The 10,499-nt window shown below is 38.3% G+C and overlaps 1 pseudogene; it reads right to left on the minus strand.

The window, feature by feature from the left end:
• Positions 1-20: 20 nt before the first annotated feature.
• LOC127783566 (putative 1-phosphatidylinositol-3-phosphate 5-kinase FAB1D) lies at positions 21-9,044 on the minus strand (annotated as a pseudogene).
• Positions 9,045-10,499: the final 1,455 nt, after the last annotated feature.

A 10,499-nucleotide genomic window follows, 5' to 3' on the forward strand; every position in this document is an offset into this window, starting at 1 on the left:
CACCATGGACGCTTAACCAACAAGCTATAACTCTGACACATATTTAGATAATGTATTTGGTTCCAGAAACCTACTCCTAATAACATAAATGAATACATGAATTCCCTACTCTATAACACTCCAAGCTAGTTGTCCAAAAGGTGAACTCCACCTTAATGCTCATCAAAAAACGAACATATTGGTTATATGTAGGTCCAGTCACCACTCCCTTGCTTAAAATTTGTGGTCCCCCAGGGAACCTATTTCCTAAATGCTATGTACAACAGCTGTAAAGCAGTATGGATGGTGATAGACCCACACTACAAAAAATGAATAAAATGAAAGCTTAAAGCTGAACTCATGGGATGATCCCCTGTATGCCAAACTGGCATTTAACCAAACCATACTCAACATAAGTTCAGCCACCAAAAGCCACAGTATGTTCAATGCCTTAGAACTCATCAACTCAAGCATCTGGAACTGATAGGAAATACTGAGACATAAATGCCCTGAATCTTATCTTGTACTCCTTCGGGGAAATTACAGTTGGAGATAGGTTCTTGGGAACAAAAAGTGATGTTTTCACCCAAGACTCCAATTGTTTGTCCCAGGTGTATTGCCTCAAATAATCTATAATTCCAAACACAAGTTCCTTCTTCTGTTTGTCCACTCCAACAAACAAGGAGTAATCCATGACAGTCATGCGCTGCAAATAAAAGAAATGCAAATTGTAAACTTTAGAGCTATCATCATGTCCCCGCAAAAGGAAAAAAAAAAGAAGAGCTAGCATCCTGAATATACTCTTATGAAGAAAATGAATGCATATACACTAGCGGAAATCTGTTTTCTGGCAATAGGTACACATACACTTAGAAACGCCGTGTCGTTCCAAATAGCACGCTCCAAGAGGTTCTTGGTTTTGCCTTCAATGTAGATAGGCATAGCACGCATATCTTCAATGAAATTTTGATCCAACAGCACATTCTCAGGATTTTTTGAGTCAAGAACATATCGTGAGAAAAGAGCACCCTTCAGATCATATCTTCGTATTATATTACGTCCAAACAAAATATTTTCCATAACCATGAAATTGGTCCTTGTCTCCTTGCCATTCCTGATTTCCTTAACCTGACATAGTTGTTAGAGAGAATTACAATATTAGTTATAAGTAGTTAACACTTTTTTATTACATTCAAGAGAAATGCTTGAAGTACTCAAAATTTTGGCAGACCTGATATATTCCCAGAATTTTGGCAAGGCATGTAGGGTTAACTGAGGCCTGAGATACACCAAAATGCTTGAAGTACTCAAGGCCAAACTTCAAGAATGAGTCAAATTCAGTCTTCTTAATTTGTTTGATGATAAATCTGTCGTCCATTGATTTCGAAAAAAAAGCCTTGTTCTTTCCACCTTGTGCATTCCATTCTTTACAACGGCTTATAGATGAAATATAGGCAATCTCTGATGGGCAACAAATCTTCCGAAGATCGTAGAATTGTTTCGCATATATACACAGAACAGTGTATTTGCTCTTCAAAGTTAGCTTTTCATTATTCAAACAAAATTCAGGATGCAGATCTTTTAAGGCAGATAGAAAAGAATCATAAAACCCAGATATCAATAGGTTATGATCTTGTTCTAAAGAATCATTTGGAGATAAAATTGCAGATGGCACAGGAGTATCTCCGATCGAGTTGATTGGTGTTAATTTATCAAATTTTCTACCAGCAATAACTTCATCCTTTACAATTGCAGCTTCCGAATACATTCCTTGTTGCTCAGATATCAATAGTGCATAAGCAATCATACTAGATGCCTCTTCCTCAACAATGGAGGAGATACTACCACCAGGGCCAACAATAAATTGTACCATGTCCATTTGGGATTTAAGCTGAGCCATTGATGAAAAGGTGGGGATGTATTTGTTGATGAGATGAAACTTGTCCAAAAAGCCACCCTGAAGCTCTTTCTTGTACTCCTTTTCCAAGTGACTAAAACTACCCCAGACCCATTTTCTGGCATCATTACTTAAGAAATCTAATAGGTTCTGGAATACATGAAAACACTTGCTTGGCTTGGCAACAGGATACATTTCATTACCTCTGACTAGTTCTGGTAGTTCATTCTTACCTGGTAAGTCAATTGATTTTTCTAAACAAAAACTGTCAGAGATATGTGCATATTTGTCGACTTCATGTGATCCACCATCTTCACCATGATCTGGAGTAACATGTGACCCAGGCTCTTGGATTACTGATTTCTCAGTTAGCTGCTCATTCTCCAAAATCATACCGCCAAATGAACTATCAAAGGAATGACAAGTATCGATACGTTCTTCCAGCCTTTCCATTCCAACATTGGTAAGAGATAGTGTATCCCCATGAACAGAAGTTATTTCATAATTCTTTGGCTTGTTCTCTGATGTTTTTATGTGGATAGTACTGTCTGAAGATGCAGCGTTAGCTTTACAGTATTGAAGAATATGTTGCAACCGGACATCCCAAATGTAAATTCCAAGAAGAAGTAGCTGGTGTAGCCAGTTCAACCCAAGGATCCCGTGAGCACTAGTCCCAGATTTTACAAGAAGGTCAAATGTCTTCGGATAAACCTTGTGTTGACAAGATAAGTTAGCATATCAAAAGTAGATCCAAATCTTCTCGGAAGGAATAGGAGGACAAAATAGAAGCTGATAACAAGCTTACCTCAAATTCATTTTTTTGTTGTGCAAGTATCCTATTGACTTCCAAAAATAATTCATCATGTACTGAAGCTTTGGTGTTTTCTCCCAAGGCTTGACCAGAGTCTCCTGATTTCAAGATTTGTACTTTATTTTTGGCTTCAGAAAAGAGTAGCCTCCATTTTCGAAGTACCTTGAATAACCAAGTATATTAGGATTACAATATGTAATTAGCTAAAAAGAGGATGTTTCAGAAAAATATTTGGAGACAATGAGACATACATTATTAAATTCAACTTCCAGGCATTCTCTTTTGTTTGGGTTATGAAACTCCAAAGTCAATGGCGGCTTAAAGGCAGAATATATTTCAACAGATGAGTATCTGAACATAGCAACTTTGGGTCCCATTCTGCAAGTCATGAAACAAGTAACTTTAGTGATGTCATTATGAAAAGACTTGTCCTTTAGGTAAGAGCATCTTGGAAAGCACTTACCCAAAGAAGCGTAGGCAGTCCCTATGCAGCAAATGCCCACATGTTGATAACTTCTTAGCAGCAGAATGTGTTGAGAAACTGAGTTCCAAGAACTTCCCAAATGACAGATTGCGTGCAGAGGAAGAGATTATAACCCTCTGGGTGGGCTTACCATTGCATCTCAAACACCTAGTCCACATCCAAATTCTCCTTGATCCTTACCAGAAAGAGTTACATCCAAGGGGAGGCTTTTCACAAGAACAGTTAGAGTGCCATTGTGGTGGGTGTAAGAGTACATGTGAGCATCTGGGGGTTCACCACAAGATAAGCAGCTGTGTTTCTGCAAATAATATATTGTCAATTGAAACATCATAAGATAAAATAAGCATCTACCAAATCAACAAGCAGTTAGGATGTATGACCTCATTAAGTAAACTATCTTGCAAATAACGACCAAGTGATGTATCAAAATACCCGTAGTAAGTTATGCGGGAAAGATGACTCTGCTCACAGATTGCTTGGTTTCTGATATGTTGGCTAGACATCGAAATCAATATGTTCTGAGAATCTAAAGAAGTCCTAGTCTCTGTAGATATTCCATCACTAATAGTTTCTAGACAATCTTTGCCATCCGCCCCATTCATCTGCAAAACCCCATTGTTTGAAGGAGCTCCAGAGGTGGAACCAGCAAAGTCATCACATGATGTCAATTTGGCAAAATCTAATGATATATCGCCAATAAGATTTCTCGAGGGGTCAGGAACTGGCAATGATGAATATGACTGAATGTTGTTGCTGTCATCAAGTTTTCTGTCCGCATACTCTCTAGATGTTTCAATTCTGGAATCGTGCATGCACACGGATTTCTCTGGATCAACAAAATCATCCTGATTAACATACTCTCCATCCGAAGCAAGACTGTTCAAAGCCTGTTGTGTGGGGTCACTATTTTGTGCAATATCAGAACAGAATTTGGAGGATGGAGCAGCAGTACAAGGAACAAGCAGCTGCGGATCAGTTTTCAAACAGTTGCCTTTCTCCATGGCATTTTTTCCCGTTGCAAATAACCTTTGATCAGCAAAGAATGAAGTTTCAAGGATCAAATGATAAGCTGCAAAAACAGTGAAATGAAGAACACGCTTAACTTTCTTCAGTTCTTCACTTGTTGATCCTTTCAGTAAAATCTACAAAATAGTTTCAAGCTGATCAGATTTTGCTTCAATTCACTAACACAAATGGTTTAGTGCATCAAAGGTGTAACAATTCATAGCTTATGCATTTGTGCATAACATATAAAGCCCCTAAAAGCAATTTGGATGATATATAGCTATTAGCTAGCATTGTCGCACAAATCAAAGTTATTTTTTCTTCAAAAAGAAATATTATAATCAATATCAATATGAGCAACTCAATCCTAACTCTGAAAGTTTGTCCCAATTTCTGTACTAATACATCTTTAGGATATAATCCAATGTTAAGCTGGTAACAAGGTGTGAAGCTCTAATGTCATGGTGGAAAAGTATATTTAAAAAGCTAATTGGTTTGTTCTATCAACATAATTTCACTAAATAACACAGACAAATGCAAGGTAAGATTCTGATTCAGAACCCCAACAATGAAGATTATATTATCTGATTCAATGCATTTCAGTCTAAATCATGATGTCAAGCCTGCAATAAGGAAATTCATTAGCTTCAAAATTAATTAATACTATATTTTTGTTGATTCCAAATGGACAGGATTATATTTTATAATTATATATACCAGTTTGTCAAAATAAAAATGGCAGAAAAAAATTATTTATCATAGAAGGCTAACCTATGTAATATAAATAATATACTGAAAAAATATACTAAATGCAGCTCAAGGGATTAGAGAAAGAACAACTCTGACCCAGTCATGAGAAGATCAGTCCTACATAAAGAGAAAAGATGACCTACAAACTAAAAACAAGATAGGAAAACAACATACCGTGCATCCCAAAGGCTTTCGAAAACCTTCTAGAAATAACAAAGTTTTGGCTGACCTCTTTCCTCCTCCAGTTATATTATGCTCCTCAATAAACTTTTCAAAATGGAGAGACTCGCACTGTTTAATAAGGTTGGGTGTTGCAAGAACATTCTGCAACAAGAGAATTGGAGAACCAGTGCAACGAGCAATTCTTTCCAGCCGACGGATATTCATGTCACTAACTACAGTGACTCCTTGTTTATGAATATATTCATTTACATTTCGTGAGACTGCTTTCTCCACCAATATAGCATCAGGTTTGCATTTGATAATTACATCACTGAGAATTTTCTCCAAGTGATCGTTTTCCTGATCAATGACAATGAAAAGAAATTTGTATATGTTATGTCATATGGCATAACTCTCTACATAATGTAAATATGCTCTACTAAGGGCATACATGCACACCTGTTTCATTGAATCCATTGACAATAGCCCTGCAGAAGAATGACCAACAACACCCTGCAGAAGTAACAGTCTAGGATTCTTCATGTTGGCAAGCATCTGCTTATGAGCAGCGCTCTTCTTAAAAACAAGACCATTGATGACTTCACTGTCAAAAAAAAAAAGATATAAAAGGGAGCTAGTTATGGCATGTGTACATGACTAAGCAAAGAAAAAAAGCAAAATGAGGAAGAATGTTGGTAAGTTACCTTTGCTCGATAGATCCTGAAGCTATGCATTTCACCTTAACATACATACAAGGATCCATTGCATTTCCAACATTGGCATCAGGCTTGACAAGTAATGCAGCACGCCATGATAATGAAGCAACGATATCAAGCCAGTTCTTGTCAGCTTCTCCATCAGACAAAGAGAGCCCTTCAGCAGCTAAAAAACGAGTAACAAGAATCTTGAATTGCCCATTCATAACTTCCGACATTGCTTTCAGCTATTGGTCTTCACAACTAGTCTTGTTTCTCTTTGCATCAAAGCTAATATTGAAACTTGACTGTACCCAATTACCATTGTTGTCACTATTATCATCATTATTAGCAACAATATCAGTGTCATCGTCCTTATTGACTGGGTCTGGTGGTAACCAAATGTGAGGGTCTGTATCAAAACTGGGCATTACTAGCGGGTAAAGGTTATCACTGGATTCATTTCCTTTCTCAAACTCTGAACCCGAATTCACATGCTGCTCAGCGCTTATTGTACTGTTGTAAACTATACTACTAATTTCCTTCATATCATCAATTTAGTCCATAATTTGATCATCCAGTGGAGTCATTTCATTGTCGGCCATAGGAAGGCTAGTAATCTCTTCACCATCGAAGATATTGGATTGTTTGAGATCAATATCATCCACTGGTACACCATAACATGCTTCTATAAGTCCACCATTGGAAATGACCTCTTGATGAGGATCTGTTACATTTGCATCCAAAATAGCATTGGATGGAACAGATTTTTCATTGGTGGCATCAAGATGTATCTCCAACTGCAGTTGACCAGATGAATTATTCTGGTTTGTCGGAATGGAAATACTAGAATCATCGTTAACAACAGCAGAATGACTGACTTGATATTCTTCCACCTGTACAGAATCCGCTTTTCTTTGCTCCATCGATTCATCAGAGAATAAGATCCCGGGATGAAGTTGGCCAGTATCTAAGACCTCAATTTCCTCTTCAGAGTCAGTTTCAACTAGGTAGTCATCTAGGAAATAAATGGCATAAAAAATGTTAGTTATGCTAGCAAAAAAATCGCAAATGATAGCAATGACAGCATTTCATCTACAGGAGAACAGTGCAAAAACACTCACCGAGGCTTGAAAAGCAACTGGCAAAGCTTGAACAAGAACTTTCTCGGCTAAAAAGAGGAGTGCCATAAGAAGTGCTGCAAGGGCTTATTTCCATGCTCGGCCAACCAATCTCACCATCAATTATTGAAGATTTATCAGCATGGCCACACATCTTATAGCAAGAAGTACTACAGATAAGGCCATCATCGACCCCATCCATTGTTGCATCTTCTGATTCACATGAATGGCACATTTTTCTCATGATACAAATTTTCTAGATTATTGAGTCACTCATTTGACCACCTGCAAACAAATACTCTCGAAATTATTCTCTCTGCTGAACTCAAAACTTGATAGACTACTGGCAAATATTAAATACTTGTCAAAGTACAAAATGTTGCAAACTTAGAAGACAAGGTAACAAGAATCAGGGCACAATTGTCAAAGCTGGTGCTAAGTTATGAAGTTATTGATTTATACTCTTTCAGGGCAGTGCACAATTGAACTCAGGAAGTTAAGCTAACTCATAATTGCATGCCAGAAGATTGTAGAACAGAATAGAAGCTATCAAAGAGCAAGGCTCAAAGCTTAGACAAACCAGACACACTAGTTGGGGAATATAATATTACTCCAATATTATGCGGTAACAACTTCCACTGGAATGTAACTCCAATGCATAGTAAACTATAAGCTATCAAGGGATAAAAATTTTAGTGGAGCGCATTCACAAGGTCACTAAGGACAGATCAGAATAAGAGCTGGAATATACTGCAAGTTAATAGAAAAAACCAAAACAAGCAATGAATGCTACAAAAAGATCACAACACTAAACTCAAAACATAAAACAAATCGCTAAATACTTACTAGTAGAATGGGAGTGGAACCAAATGTTTGTGACACATTAAGGGCTTGCTTGGGAGTTTAGTTTTTTTTTTCTCAGGTGTAAAGTAAAACACCTGTAAATTTGGATTACCCAAAAATAACAATGAAACCCTTCTAGGATCTACTTCATCGGTTTGTAAGAACTGAATCCTACATGGCCATAGCAATCTAGCATGTTGTATATGAACACCTGTGTCTGACAGAAATTTCAGTTCATAGGATCAATCTGGAACTACAAAATTTGATAAACAAATACTTAAGATTGAATCTCATTGTTCATCAAAATTTCAGAACAGAACGTCAAATTGAGGCCTCATTCCAACCATTCAAAGAGTAGCGTGAGTACATATAATCGAGGCTCTGTCAGCCAATAGCTCGATTATTCCCGGAGTCCCTAAAATTCACACACAAAAAGAAACAACGGACTCAAGCTTGAAATCCTCATATTCTTCACCTACCGAGCCACCGAAGTGCTTCGCAGCCACTATGATCAATCGTGTCGTGCAGATAGAGGACACGTCGGTGGTGGCGGCGGCTCAGATCGAGGACCGGTGACGGAGCAGATCTATGGCGCCCCTCGGCGGTGACTCAGAATGAATGAGGTCGCCCCACCCCTCGGCGGGGCGGTGGCGCAGACCGAGGACACCTCGGCAGCCGCGGCGGTGGGGAGAGGAAAAAGGTTTCGGCGACAACGGCGGCAGCGGCCTTGAGGGAGAGGCGCCCACGAAGGCAATAGGTTCGGGCAATGCAATGCCCAAGCCGCACGACGACACAGCACTAGCTGCTGCTGCAAAGCAAAACCACACCCACGACGACGCGGCGGCGGCGGAAACCGAACGACTGGGAAAATAAAAAAAGAAAACCCAAATGGCTCGCCCGCGATCGCCGGCGCGGCTGCTCTCAACCTCGACGGCGACGCCCACCCCTCTTCATGTCGTCATCAAACCGAGCACACAGGAGGGAAAAACAAACCAAACCAAAAAAAACACCCGAGCGATTCGATTCGCGAGAGGGCAAAGCATCGAAGCTTACTTGCGGGGTAGAGAAGCCAAAAAAAATTTGTTCCAAATCCACCGGACGAATCCGTCAACCAGACGACCTCGAGCCGCACGCGTCCCCTCCCAAATGGCAGCGGCGGCGAGCGAGGCCGAGGCCGACGAGGGAACGGAAGAGACGATGAACCGACCGCGTCGCGAAGAAATCTCCGAAATCTCGTGGATTCGGTGGGGGGAAGGAATCGATCAATCTGGAGAGAAATGTTTTCTTTTTTTTCTGGAATCCGATGGAGAAATCAGGGGGAGGAAATCATGGATGAGCTGTATATATATATATATATATATATATATATATATGTATATATATATATATATATATGTATATATATATATATATATGTATATATATATATATATATATGTATATATATATATATATATGTATATGTATATATATATATATATATATGTATATGTATATATGTATATATATATATATATGTATATATATATATAGGTAAATTAACTGATGCTACATGGAGTATGGGCTCAAGATTCAAATTGAGTATATATCCAATTTGAATGAGTATGAATTTTTTTAAAATATTTAGATATAAACATTAACTTCTTTACTAACAAGTTCAAACAAGTTTGAACTGAGTTTGAACTTTTTTTTTGTTAGATTTTGGTTCTAGGTATATAACATCCAAACATATAATTCGTTAGGTATGTAATAATGAATTGTGAAATAAAATTAAGTTTGAGTTGTTTTGTTGTTAGGTATTTGTATGAATCAAATTCATATACCTAGATATCTACTTACAATTTGCAAATTTTTAAAAATTTGAGAGAATTTGTGTGTTTTATATCTTGGAACTCGGGCACCATGGAGTCCCATATATATATATATATATATATATATATATATATATATATATATATATATATATATATATATATATATATATATATATATATATATATATATATATATATATCCGCGGCGTGTTCGAGGTAGAACGCTGACGTGGGCAGGCAGGTGTAGGCGCGAGACAAATGTTTTCGTCGCGTATTAAGTGGGGTGGTGGGGCCATAGCGTTTGAGGCCCACTTCCTGAACCGGGGAATTTGCTTTGCTTTGCTTGTGTGAATGCGATGGATCGTGCACTACACTGCAGTGCAAATATGAGTTGGCTGGCGTGGAAGGAGGAGGTGGTATGCTACAGCTACACGGTATGGTTACCAGGTTTTCTTTTTGACACATGCGACGTGTGACGGTGAGGCGTTTGCCAACTCTAAGTACGGTTTTACGGTAGTCGGGTTATCTGATTAAATTAATTTGAAGAGTTTTGAATATGCATCGATGAATGTTGCGCGTTGGCACCAGCATGGCAGCATATATTTGGCTTGTTCGTTGAATTGCGTCAATGCCAACTCTAGAAATGGTTTTTATGCCAGCTTACTTATGTCCGGGCATCTCTATATCGATGGTCACGAGCTAGTTTGAATAAAAGCTTAGCTGTGTTCAAACATGTATGTATTTATGTTTATTTCAACGTTCGATGCCAACTTTAAATTAGCTAGCCTATATTTTTGTCCGACCATTTCCGTATGAGTGGTAATTAAGGAGCTCTTGTACGCTGATAAAAGGTTAGGTGTGTAGGAACATGTGCTTAGTTGTTTGCTTTAGAGGTAAAGCCATCTCCCAGGCTAGTCTGGCGATTGTCGGGCTCAACA

This window comes from Oryza glaberrima, chromosome 9, assembly GCF_000147395.1.
Source record: "Oryza glaberrima chromosome 9, OglaRS2, whole genome shotgun sequence".
NCBI classification, from domain to species: Eukaryota; Viridiplantae; Streptophyta; class Magnoliopsida; order Poales; family Poaceae; genus Oryza; species Oryza glaberrima.